Genomic DNA, 12,670 nt, shown 5'->3' with positions numbered 1-12,670 from the left:
ATTTTATATTATTTTATTTTATTTTATTTTATTTTATTTTATTTTATTTTATTTTATTTATTGAGAGACAGAGAGAGACCGAGTACAAGCAGGGGAGGAGTAGAGAGATTGGGAGACACAGAATCTGAAAGAGACTGCAGGCTTTGAGTCATCAAGCATAGAGCCCTACACGGGGCTCAAACCCACAACCGTGAGATCATGACCTGAGCTGAAGTTGGACACTCAACTGACTGAGCCACCCAGGTGTCCCTACCATCCAAATATAAGAAGACATTTTTATGCTCTATAAACCACATATTGAATCAGGGTTGGCCCTGATGACCTGGAAGGCACTTATAAGTGCTATAGCAGGGATTTCTACCTCTCACTTGCGGTGTTATTTTTTTTTTTTAATGTTTTAGTTATTTCTGAGAGAGACAGAGAGAGAGAGAAAGGGAGAGAGAGAGAGAGAGAGAGAGAGAGAGAGAGAGAATGAACAGGGGAGGGTCAGAGAGAGAAGGAGATACAGAATCCGAAACAGGCTCCAGGCTCTGAGCTGTCAGCACAGAGCCTGACGCGGGGCTCGAACCCACGAACTATGAGATCACGACCTGAGCTAAAGTCCAACGCTTAACTGACTGAGCCACCCAGGTGCCCCGCGGTGAGTGTTATAAAGGGCATCCTCACAGGGACTAAAGTTCAATCGGTCCTCTGGTGGGCACTGGCCTGGATTCCGGTGATACAGAGTAGCAGCTCCATTGGGCTGTCAAACTAGTAATGTCTGTTAGTTTCCAAAGAATCTTTCCCTTGATCCTGTATCTACTGCTCTCCCAACTGTTTCCTATGCTGATGGCTCATGGCCCCTGTGTTCCTACCCTAATTCTCCTCAAATGCAAATTTAACAGGTCTCCAGTAAAACTCATTTTGGTGTTCCTCAGTTCTTCTAACTCCCCAGTTACAAAGCCTCCGAGCATTTTAGACTCATTCCTGCCTGTTATCCCCACCAAGAGCAGTTGGTTCTATAAAATGCTACGTAGTTGTTTCTCAGTCTTGGTCCTTTTTGTCTTCTGCCTCCTTTAGTGCAGTATCTTCTTATCTGGACACCCGGCCTCCTAAAACTATCATTTTCAGGCATACTGAGGTCAGAGTTTTCATCCCAAGTTCCTGCTTTGAATCCCATTTCTCTCCTCTTCAAAAATTCCTAGTGGCTTCCTGGTATCCCTATTCTGTCTTGCCTTTGAGAACCTCCATGATCTGGCCCCGCTAACAATCCAATGTGGCTTCCTGAAACCATCCTTCTGGGCCAGCCAGCCTGATTCTTATTCCCTATTCCTCCAAAAAGCTTTGTTTGCTCTGAATTTTTTTGCTCATGTTATTTTTCGCTTGGAAAGTGCTTCCTTGCTACAGGCCCAGGTCAAATCTTACCTCTTCTAGAAACACTTTAAAAATGATTTCGTTTTCCTTTGTTCTCCCACTTCCAACACATTAATGTATATATTGTCTACATAATTCTTTTTGGTCTTTGTTCACAGGTTGTTTCGCAATATGATTTAATTACTCATATACCTATTTCATCATTTCCATTATACCTTATTTACTTCTTTATACATGTTCTAGTCCTCAGTCTGGTGCTATAAATAGAAAGGAACTCGGTAAACACTTATGGACTTCCAGCTGTGGTTTAATGGAAAGAAACTTCCACCTGGAGTTACAGATTTCCGATCTGATTCTGAGCTCTACTGTTCCACAGTCGTGTGACATGGGAAAGTCACAAAACTCCGCTGATTCTCAAATTTTATTATTTTCAAAGAAGCACCTGGACGTTTCATCCAATGGACCTAGAAATTACAGTGTCACAGGGCAGAGCCTGAACAACTGAAGAGATACTCACCCCTTCGGGTGATAACTGTTGAAACGTGGTGATGGGTACAGGCGTGTAGTGACTATCCCTTCCACTTTCGTATAGGTTCGGAAATGTTCATAATAAAAGGCAATCGTCATCATCCTGGAGCACCAGTGAAAAATGCAGAATTTCTGATTTAACAGGTTCCTAGATATCCCTCATAAATTCCAATTTTGTGGTTTGAAGTCATGCTGTTATAGACATTGCTCTACTTCTCTGAACCTTTCTCCTAACCTGTAAAATTGGGACACAACATCTACCCCCCAAGCCTACTGTAAGTAAAATAAGCTGTGTAAAATCATGAAGTTCAGTTCCTGGCTTACAGTCTGAAGCCCAATATATGTTTAAAATAACATTATCCTGGACCCATTAGGAAGGACTCCTGCTCTCATAAATGGCCAATGACCTTTTATAACCCAGAAGATTAATTTAGACAACCAAGGCCAAGAATGAAAAAGAATAAAAGAAGTGAAAGAATTTGATTAGGAGTAGTACTGACACGTCGTCTCTTTTTCATGCTCTGCTAAGTGATTTGACCCCTTCTTAGAATGAACTGCAACCGTATTTAATTTGAAGAGCTCAGAGATAACAAATTGCCAATAACCAGGGCATTTTATGGATGGTCTCACTAGACTGGTGACTAAGCTAATTTTCAACAGCTGGAAAGACTTCTCTCTCACACATAAATCATGTATGGTTCAGAAATTGTGGAGAAAATCACTCCGAAAACCAAACAGATGATTCACCTTCTGTGAGCAAAGTGTGATTTGGGATTATTGAGGAAGAGTTCTAAGACTTCTTTTCAACGTATTTTTGTTTTAGGTCACATTTTTATTTGCTCATAGTAACTGCTTATTAATAACTAAATAGATAGCACTTACCGTGATGCTTGTACTGGATACTTTATCTTCTTTAGCACTTTTGGAATGACTTTGTTTTAAAATTGAGTGGATCACACCATTCCTGAGTTGTATTTGTCCCCCATCTCTAGCCACCACTATCCCCTACACCCATGCTTTACCTCTTCTAGACTGCTTCTTCCACTCTTCTCAAACCTTTTAGAGAAAACTGTTTCTAGAAGGTAAAATCTAGCAACAGAAAGTTAAATATGCACAAGAATGCTGGAAGTAATATAAAATATTTTTGTAGTTTAAGACTAGCGTTAGCATGTCTACAGTGATAGATCTGAGACCGCTCATTCATTTGTTCATTCATTTGTACTGGTGGGGATGGGTTGAGGGGTGGCAGTCAGGCAAAGATGGGGTTGTCCCTCATTATCAGGGAAGAGCTTTATGAGGAGATGTCCCTTTATCTGGGCTTGCAGGAATCTAATGTGGGCAAAGGGATGTGCTCCAGCCTCACTAAACCCTCGTGCCCATTCATCATATGCATTGGCTCAGATCGGGCTTAGGTTAGAGCCACATTTGTGGCCATGGAGTACAGCAGAGCTTGCAAGGCTGATGTAGGGTCTGAGTACACTGGCAACATTTACTTAACAGCTGCTCTCATTTGCCACAGTGTGTAACTGGAATGAGATGGCAATTTGGTTTCTAAGCCTGCTGCAAATTGACCATTGCTTAGCTCATTCCTGAAAGAGCCTTTGAAAAGTGAAATTCAAGGCTTGGATTTTCTCCAGTTTATCTGCAGAGTATGATAATGCTGTGGAGAACTTTAGGGCAGAAAACCTGGAGGGAAAGACAGATCAGAAATAGATAATGCCTTTAAACCTGTATCTCATTTGGATCAGTTTCCCCAAACAGCAAAATATTACCTATACCTTTATTTTTAAATTTATTATTTAAAAAAGTGGGGGGGGGGCAGAGAGAGAGGGAGATACAGAATCCAAGGCAGGATCCAGGCTCTGAGATGTCAGCGCAGAACCTGACACGGGGCTCAAACCCACAAACCGTGAGATGGTGATCAAAGCCGAAGTTGAATGCTTAACCCACTGAGCCACCCAGACGCCCATTACCTATACCTTTAAATCCAAAAAGTTGAAAAGGGTAGTTAAAGCTGATTCCCAAAATAATTAGATTATTATTTAAAAGATATTTGAGAATTTCTTCACTGATATTAGTTTCTGGCTCTTTAGAGATGCAAAATACTTTTTAATCTATAATGAAACTATAACATTTGCCACCTTCATATATATTCTACAGATATTATTAAAGAATTGTTAAGCTTTTAACCTCTGAATGTGAGAGATGAAATAAGTATGAGATGGGGCACCTGGGTGGCTCAGTCTGTCCGACTTCGGCTTACGTCATGATCTCACCATTGGTGGGTTCAAGCCCTGCGTCGGGCTCTGTGCTGACAGCTAGCTCAGAGCCTGGAGCCTGTTTCAGATTCTGTATCTCCCTCTCTCTCTGACACTCCCCTGCTCATGCTGTCTCTCTCTCTCTCTCTCTCAGAAATAAATTTTAAAAAAACATTAAAAAATTTTTTGAAATAAGTATAAGAAAAGCAATCAGTAGGCAGAGACCTGGTACAGAATGTCCAAAGCAAATGGTGCAGCAAAGCAAAGACCTTCCTGAATATCCTCATTCCGGTGCCAGAGAACCACTGGCTTTGGGTCAGCAGCACCTGCCTCCTTTTCACTTCAACTAAAAATTAAACTGGTAGCTTCCACGGAGGTGTGGGGCCACAGTTTCCACCAGCCACACACAGATTGCAGCAAGCAGCTGTAAAGAGAGATTCCAGCCAGCAGCCACATCCTCCCCAGGCCCTTTCAACTAAGGGACAGATCAAGCTAGCTCAGAGCCTGGAGCCTGTCTTCGGATTCTGTCTCTTCCTCTCTCTCTGTCCCTCCTCTGCTAACACAGTCTCTCTCAAAAAATAAATAAAACATAAAATAATTAAAACAAAAACCATAAAACAAAAACCAAACAAGATGAAAGGCACTGATAGACAGCCAGGAGCCAAATCTCATTTGCTTTGATTCAAGCAACTCAGTTCCCCATCAGTGTGATGGAGACCGGCTAGGAGACCTCCGTCCTCGTGCTAGTATCGATCACCTGTCTTCCCCTGCAGCCGGGGGCAGCTCCTCTCCCATTGTTTCGTGAGAAAGCTGAACCACTTAGCTCAGATGCAGGGCAATGTGGGAGGTGCGCACAGATACTTGAATGGGGGACCCGAGGGGGCTCACTGTGAATTACCTCGGTCAGTCAGGATGTTCAACATTTTGGAGTTTCTAATTAATACCTTCAACTCTTTTTGCTTTATTAAGTTGCATCGGTGTTAACTCTTGTGGGGCCTGGGGACACCCCAGAAGTTATTCCTGTTTCTGGTACTTAGGTGGTTAAGAAGAGGGAGGGAAGGGGCCACAAATATGGAGATATCAGGATTCTAAAAGAGAATAGACCAGTTGGCTGGCTGCTCCTCTAGGGGAGACCTCAAGAGAAAGGTGTTCTGTGTTCTGCCTATCTAGTGATCCTCGCAGTTCTGTCCCTGTTTGTTAGTTTCCTCTATTATCAACTGTTGCAAGCAGTTAACATTAAGTATTAAAACACCACCATACAGAAACCCCGGGGTCTTTGTGCCATCTTTCAGATCCTCCTATTATAATGGTAACTAAGTTTTCACAGAGATTTCCTACGGAACTGTTTTACTCTGTAACTCCACGTGAACTTTAGAAGAGAGTTTTGCACTTAGGAAACGCTAAATAGTTGTTAAGTGAGGAAGGAGGTAAATCAGATTTGATATATTGGCAGATGTTTTTGGTCATGGACCATAGTTTTTCATTTTTTGAAAACATGAAAATAACTATCCTATTTTTTTTCAGGTCTACCATTTCATCCTCTTCTCTCTTTAAAATAATCTCAATTATCATTGTTCTCTCAAAGCAATCCTCCTTAGATTAATCCTTTTCCTTCTTACGCCCTAATTCTATATTCTGATCTAAACAGCCTTAAACTTTAGTTCCTGAGAAATGTCAGAGAGGAGAGAGAACAAAGCGGGGCGGACACATGAACTATTTCCTAAATCTAGGAAATTTCTGTAAGAACAACTTAAAAGTTGTAGCCAGCAACAAACCAAACAGTTTGAAACAGAAATGGTTATTGTGTTTTCTTTCTGGCCGGATACATGGTGTTCCAGTGCTGCCAGCGCCAGCCAGCGAGACTCCCTCCGTGTTTGTGTGTGCAGTAAAAACCAGTGTGTGATTTTACAGGTAACCTAATGCCAAGCTTGCAAAGTAGAGCATAAACAGTCCGCAAAAATACATAAATGGGAGAACGTCTGTCTGGGTGCACACGTGTGAGATTAATAAGGCACATTAGATCTCATTTTGGTGTTTTTAGCCCACAAAGAAGGCTAGCCTTCTTGTTAAATAATTCCCATGTTGTCATCATGGGTCTGATGATCAAAAAAGATACCCTTAAATTTTCTAAATCTTCTAAACTGTGCATGTTGGGGTCCTTGGATGGTTCAGTTGATTGAGCCTCCGATTCTTGATTTCAGCTCAGGTCATGATCAGAGGGCCCTGGGATTGAACCCTGTGTGGGGCTGTATGCTGGGTGTGGAGCCTGCTTAAGATTCTCTAAATNCAAAAGCCTGACATCTGAAAAGAATACTTAACAAACTTTAAAAATAAATTTAAAAATCAGAATATTTTATTTATTTATTTTTTAAGTTTATTTATTTTGAGACAGAGATAGTGTGAGTGGGCCAGAGAGAGAGGGATACAGAGAATCCCAAGCAGACTCTGTACTTCCAGCATGGAGCCTGATGCGGGACTCGAACTCACAAAGCCATGATCACAACTTGAGCCAACAAAGAGAGTTGGATGCTTAACTGACTGAGCTATCCAGGCGCCCCCAAAATCAGAATATTTTTATTTTTTAAAAATTTTTTAATGTTTTATTTATTTCTGAGAGAGAAAGAGAGAGAGAGAGAGAGAGCGAGAGCGTGAGCAGGTGAGGATCAGAGAGAGAAGGAGACACAGAGTCTCAGAAGCAGGCTCCAGGCTCTGAGCTAGCTGTCAGCACAGACGGGGCTCGACCCCATGAACCGTGTGATCATGACCTGAGCCGAAGTCAGCTGCTCAACCGAGTGAGCCATCCAGGCGCCCCCAGAATATTTTTAAAAAACAAAGAATTAAAACATTACTTTATCAAACAGATTTCGCTTCTTTTACTGATATTTGAATGGCAATAGAGGGGAATTTCATTGATATGAATATTGAAACTGCACTTTAGTACTCAGTTTGCATAGATGTGGAACATTCAAACTTGGCTATGTATAAAGCCATCTTTTTGGACTCTGCTGTTCGAAATCTCTCTGTGCCTTCCATCTCCAGGGTGGCAGAATGGCATCACAGTGATGTGTGTGGAAGTTGACATCACAATGTTTGGGCTCTCATGCTGTTACTGCCCCTTACCGGCTGCTTGAATTTAGGAAAGATAGTTGAGCTTTCTTAGCCTTGGTTTCCTCATCGATAAGATGAGGAAGCACCAATTGAGTAGCAGCACCAATCTTAGATTATGAGAATCAAATAAAACAAAGCATAGATAGCACATAGTTGAATAGCTCATTGTCAGTGCTTCTAAGAGCTCAATAAATAGTAGCTATTTTATCTGATATCAGGCATAACTAAATATATTAGCTTTTTCAGGTAGTTCATATTTGTGTGATAATGCATTTGAATTGTTAAAAAAACATCCAAACAAAAATAAATGAAGTAGGTGTTCTAAATTATTTGAAATGGGAACAGGGGCACTTTCTAGTGTTCCTGTAGTCTCTTCACCTGGGTAAGGTCAATCAGTTCTGCAGTATTGCTCTATTTTCCCAAGGATATTGTTGGCGGCTGGAATAAATCTGGGTGACATGCGTAAACGGCAAATGGAACTTTTAGCCTTGCTCACTTCTTTCTCAGAATTACTTTCATTGTGTGGTTTATATCCTATTCATTTCATTTATCCATCCACCCACCCACCCGTCCATCCATGTATCCACCCATCCATGCACTCATTTGTCCATCCACCCATCCCCTACTAGGTACTAGGCACTGGAGATACAACATGAATTACATATATTTCTGTTCCTGGGGAGCTCATAGCAGGAGCAGGGTGGAGGTTCAGGGAAGGTTCTAGTAGTTGTGATGTCAGGTGCCTAATTAGTCTACCAGGAACTCAGTAATCTGATTGTGATATGCATAGGATTTCTTGGAAACAGGGACACCACAGGCTTCCCACATTGGATTTTAATATTCACCATCTTGGTATGAAGAGCTCTCTCTTTGACAATTTATTCATATCAACACCCAAGTCAAATTGAAATATTCCACAGATTAGATCACGGTCCCTAGTTGATCACAGGAATACATAGCTATTTAGCTATTTAGTTTTCCCTGCAAGTCCAACCTTCTCAGTCATATTTAAATAATGTCTACACATATCACTGCTAATGTCCCACGGTGGACTATTGTCTAACCAGGGCGTGAAGGCTGCAGCATGTTTAATGTGAACCAGACTCTGAGATGATGCAGCTGAGGTGAGGTTAATTTGGTGAATTAAACCTTTGGAGCTTCATTGTGTGCATGTGTGTGTGTATCCACAGTGGAGAGAGCGAGAACACTTACATTTTCATTTATTTGGACATTAGTGTGCTAATTAGCATTTTATTGGTCCATCCCTGGTAACACAAAGACTTTGAGTCATGTTCTTATGCTCCTTTTTAGGCTGCTTCTGTGGAGGCTATTTGTGTCATAAATTATTTCAAGTAAATTTCTTTTGTTAGATGCTAAGTGACAGTTTGAATAAGGGCCATTATCATCAGCATCAGCATCATCATCAACATCATCGTTGTTGTTGTTGTTATTGTTATCAGGCCTTAAGTGTGTCAGAAGAGAGAAGAAAATCCTATGATCCTAAAAGATCTTCCTCAGTTATGCCTAAAAATATTTAAATTCACACTGATTCACACTGATGTGAATAAATACCTTCATATTTATCGAAAGAATGATTGTTATTGGAATCTCACTCTAACCCGTCCTCATCTCTGCAGTGGTTCTCTGGTGTTTATTTTTAAAACACTATCAAATTACTAGAAACTTAAAGCCTGCATCTCTAATGTTTGTGAAACCAAACTACATTTGATTGTTGTTGAAGAAAATTAACCTAACGGACAGAGTCTGGATTTCAGTTTGTAGTCTACATTATTTCTGTGTTTGTGTTTTTAAGACTTTCATGAATAGATTTATCTTTTTAAAAAAATGTTTATTTTTGAGAGAAGAAGAGACAGAGTGTGAGCAGGGGAGGAGCAGAGAGAGAGGGAGACACAGAATCCAAAGCAGGCTCCAGGCTCCTACCTGTCAGCACAGAGCATGACATGGGGCTTGAACTCATGAATCACAGATCATAACGTGAGCCAAAGTTGGATGCTTAACCAACCGACTGAGCCACCCAGGCGCCCTGAATAGATTTACCTTTGATATGCTTCATAGCATCAATGATTCACTTTTGTGACAAAATAAATAAAATAAGGAAAAAGAAATTTAGGTTTCTAAATTCCTGGTGGTAGACAGATCTTAGTGCTTTTGTGAAGTTAACAGTTGAAAGAATAAAAAGAAAAACAATTGGTGGGGATGAGTGACAGCACAGATTGTAGCAAGAAATGAATTTATGTGGCTCTCCTCTTCTTTACTTTATAGCCCTTTGGTGGGTGAGGACTGATGCATAACCTAGTGAATTCTCTAATCCTTACTTTCTGATTATGGGGTCATTCTGAACATGGAAAGAGACCTAGTGGGTGATATCCCTCATCTGTTGCTGCCTTGTCCTTCCTGAAGCTCAGATGCTGCCCATACTGTTTCCCGTTTTTATACTATGTAAGGCTGAGGCAAAAATCCAAAATGCAGAGCAATTTAAGAGAGAAGAAAGGGTGCCTGATAGGGTGGAATGCCCAGAAAGGCTAACGAGACACACGGGAAAGAGCAGACCTTCTCTTCATGTGGCCTGACAGCAACACCTCGAATGCTTCCTGAGTTTCTCACTACCAGGAAGAGAGGGCAAAGAGAGTAGAAAGAGGCAACATAGCTCATTTTTTTCACTCATTACTCACTCACTCAACTAATATTTATTGGATACTTATGGTGTGCCACTTGCCAAGGTTGGTTCTGGGCATTTGGAGATGAGTAAGTTACCATCCTTACCTTTAAGGTGTTTCAGTCTAGCGGGGAGAGACTTAAACTAGCAATTAAATTCGCTAAAGTAATTATTATAATGGGGAGCAGCTTTGAATAGAAACAACACGGATGTGGAGGCCAAATTCACCCTGTTTTGAGAGCTTTGTAACCCGGAAGAAGGGTGCTTCATGTCTTTGATATCCTTTCTTCATCTGTTAGGAAAGGGGAACATCTTCTAACTTGCAGCTACTGTTTGTAAAGTGGCCGATAGAGGGGTTGGCATTCAGTAAATGGTAGAGTGTGGCTGTGCCTCAGGAACCAATGCAGGCCTCAGGCCAGTGGGTCCACTGAGAACTAGTCCCAAGTCATGTGTGCAAGAACGGCCTTCATTGGAATGCTGGGGCGCAGGACTAGCCGAGAGGTGTCACTGGTGGAATTTAGTCCTTATCTCCCAGCTTTCATTGTCACTAGGTAGTAAGATTTTAAAGGAAAAGGAATTTGGCTGACAGCTCAAAAAAGCCCATTACCATTTTTGTTGTTTTCGGATTTCTGACACTTTAATTAGTTCCACCTGACTCACATTTTGCCACTTGGCCCCTTGCTTGCTTGAGGAACTCTATTTCTCTAACTAACCTCCTTTCCTTCTAGGCCTTCCATATCTTTTCTTGTTGCCCTTCTCTCCACTCTCTGGTTCATTGTATTTGAGAAGTTTTATATTTTGAAGTCATATTATATATTACAATACAGTATATGTGAATTATTAAAAAAATTTTAAATAGAACTTGTTTGGTCATTGCTGCCTTTCTGTGAACTCAAAGCTATTGGTTAATGATAATGGAGCTCTTTCTAAGTGTTAGACATCACATGTTTTATGCATTATATCAAGTGCTTCTCGGACTTTAACATAAATATGCAGCACCTGGGGATCTTGTTAAAAGGTAGGCTCTGAGTCATTTGGTCTGGGGGTGGTGCCGAAGAGTTCCCATTTTTACCAAGCTCCTGAGTGGTGCTTCTGGCCCATAGACTGCATAGTGAAGAGCAAGGCGTTGTATCCTCGGGTTCTGATGACACTATGAGGTATTATTTTTCTCATTTTACATATGTGGAAACTGGAGGTTAGAGGGATTAGTTAATTTCCTGAAGATCCTGTTGCTAGAAACCAGGCGAGCTCCAACTCCAAACCCAGGTCAGCCTCTTGGTACAGTGTATATTACCTGGGTTCTGGAAATGCCCTATAAAACCCAAGACTGATCGAATGCTACCTGAAATGGAAATCAGACTTTATTTTTCTTCAAATGTGACTTTTTTCATTTTAATTTCTCTTTATGCAGGGTTGTGTATCACAGGGTGATTCAGACGTGTTGGTTTTGTTTCTAAAGATATGTAAAGCTTAGTATGATTTATTTGCCAAAACTATAGTTTAGGAAACATGGTGCCATTGATGTAATCTGGATTGAACACAAGGGGAAATTGCTGGGGAAGGATGCATGTGAGGAAAGGAAATCCTCAGGCTGATTTATTGTTTAATGCTCAGCGTACACAGTGTGCTACAATTCTCACAGGCTAATGGAAAAAGACACAGTCCCTATCCTTAACAGATCAGAAAGGCTTTAAAAAACAACACTTTGACCTTCTTATAAAACTAATAGGGTTCATAGTAGAAAATTTGAGCTACATAAATGTAATACAGTAGAAAATATCTAAAATCCAACCTCCGGGATTTCATTTTTTTTAATTTTCAAAATTTCAAAGGATACATCTCACAAGGGTGAGCCACTACGAATTTTATATAGAACAGAAAGTTCAACGTGGTAGTAACTTGTCATAAATAGTTTATGGTTTTGAGGGGCAGCAGGAGTAAACGGGGCCCAGTTAGGAGTCCTCAAAGGCTTTAAGAAATGTGAATGCGCTGCTTCAGTCAGCTCTGAGTTTCGGCGGGCACGTTCCATCTTTGCTAAGGGTCCCAGAGGTTGGCCAGACCCGGGCAGCTGAGGACTGATGCTAATTATGCTCCCAACCACCTGGGCCGGGACGCCGGCGCATGCGCAGTGCGGCTGCCTGCGCTACGAGGGCGTCTCGCCGGCCTATTTCTCCCTACTAGGTTTCAGTGCGGTCACAGGAGCGCCAGGGTTTAGCCGAGCAGTTCCCGTCTCTAAGTGAAAAACACCTGGCGTCGAAATTGACTCGGGGGTTAGGGACTGGTTCCCGCAGGCGTTTCCACACACTTTTAAGGTGCCAAAACCTCCTTACCAGCAACTAACTTGCAGAAACCGTAATTATCTCTAGGAAGAGAGTTTAGAGGCTAGAGCAGAAAACGGTGAGGGGGGACGATCTCTAAAACTTAAAGCTCGAGAACTGTGTTTTCCTAGTGCTCTGGGCCCTTTTTTCATGTCTCTGGGTACCCCAGTTAATCCCTCACTCCCTTCGGACCCTTTAAAAACTGCGGTCGCCATCGAGGGCGTCCCAGTCGGACGGCCCCTCCGTATTCCAGTGTTCAGCCCCACTCTCCGCAAACCGGGAAGCCGGCCCCGGCGAACACTCCCCGGGCACCTGCGGGCTCGAAGTGGGCGGGGGCGCTGGGTTCCCCGCCCCGGGCGCAGACCCCAGGCGGGCGCGGCGGCGCTCTCCCGGCGCGCCTCCTGGGACTCGCAGACGGCAGCGAGAGC

The sequence above is a fragment of the Crocuta crocuta genome, unplaced genomic scaffold (genome assembly GCF_008692635.1).
Source record: "Crocuta crocuta isolate KB4526 unplaced genomic scaffold, BGI_CrCroc_1.0 scaffold274, whole genome shotgun sequence".
Lineage (NCBI taxonomy): Eukaryota > Metazoa > Chordata > Mammalia > Carnivora > Hyaenidae > Crocuta > Crocuta crocuta.
This window is presented reverse-complemented; position numbering follows the sequence as displayed.